The sequence below is a fragment of the Cryptomeria japonica genome, chromosome 1, assembly GCF_030272615.1.
Source record: "Cryptomeria japonica chromosome 1, Sugi_1.0, whole genome shotgun sequence".
In the NCBI taxonomy this organism is placed as follows: domain Eukaryota; kingdom Viridiplantae; phylum Streptophyta; class Pinopsida; order Cupressales; family Cupressaceae; genus Cryptomeria; species Cryptomeria japonica.
The window spans coordinates 98,688,728-98,689,932 of record NC_081405.1 but is presented as its reverse complement, the minus strand read 5'-3'; the positions used below and the strand labels follow the sequence as shown (position 1 = coordinate 98,689,932).

Below are 1,205 nucleotides of genomic sequence, written 5' to 3'. Positions count from 1 at the left end.
CATTAGTTATGATCAACTGCATTATGTTTTTCCATGATGAAAGCATACACTAACATGTTCTAGAAACATTAAGGCTTGTGTGGAACTTCATGCCAAGCATTTCAAAATTGAGCTATATTTGTCAATTTTTTATTTACATTTATGTTTGGAACATATTAACACAAACTCTAATGTTATGAAGCTTCCTCTGCTAGATACCTCCCTAGAACTGGTTCAAGATGACTCTCACGCGCATTTGAAAATGTGCAAGGAAACACAATAGACAAAAAAAAATAGTAGAAAAGGAAGATGGTTTTCCAGCTAAAGGTCTTAACATAAAACATGAAAAATTTAAGTAACTATCTGGAAATACCTCACTGTTAGAGGGGGTGTGGTTGATAACTACAAAAATAGTTTCACAATGGTCTCTCCTACTCTATCTATATTAAGTACTAATTTTTATTTACATGGTCTATTTAACAGTTGATGACTGAGGAGGAGTTGAGACAGATTCAGGAGGGCACCTTGTTGGCCATTTCATTTGGCCTTGATAGCTTTATGGTACATATATTATTGCACCTAGTCGTTTGTATTTTATTGTACACACATGCTCATCATTTATATTGGTATTAATTAGATTATGTAGTAACTTGCATGTATATATTTTTTTACTCTTGTAGGGCACAAGCAACACGAGTGTGAGGTAGTGTGATTTAGGATTTGGTAGTGCAGTTGGAGACAAGGGAAAGGTAATTGAATGAATAGTTTAAATAACTTATAGTGATTATACACATCTAGACATAGATTGATAGTTTCATATTCTTGTTGTGTATATGTATAGATAATTCTTGGCTTCATATCCTTGATGACTACATGAAGAAGGAGGAGGAGGAGGAGGAGGAGAAGAAGAAGAAGAAGGGGGATAACAGTTATTCAATTAACAATACAATTCATTTCATTTCATCGTAAGTGTTGTTTGTATAATGAACAATACAATTCATTTAATGAACAATATAATACAATTCATTTAATGAACAATACTTGATACAATTCATTATTACCCTATGCATGGTCCTATTTTGCCCCCCCCACTCGGTCGAACGTTCGGGGTCATACCCTACTGGCGTCGTCCCTTGAGCGCCCTAAGTGCTAAAATTATCAAACTTTGACGGGCCCTAACTCGGAATCTATGGCACCTAAGAACAATCGGTTTGAACCTATGGGGC

At 35.2% G+C, this 1,205-nt stretch overlaps 1 long non-coding RNA gene across 1 annotated transcript; it reads left to right on the top strand.

The window, feature by feature from the left end:
• The first annotated feature begins 458 nt into the window (after positions 1-458).
• LOC131876647 (uncharacterized) lies at positions 459-901 on the top strand. Its single transcript, XR_009372810.1, has 3 exons — positions 459-540; positions 660-728; positions 821-901. It is a non-coding gene; the product is annotated as an uncharacterized LOC131876647 (long non-coding RNA).
• The last annotated feature ends 304 nt before the right edge of the window (positions 902-1,205 follow it).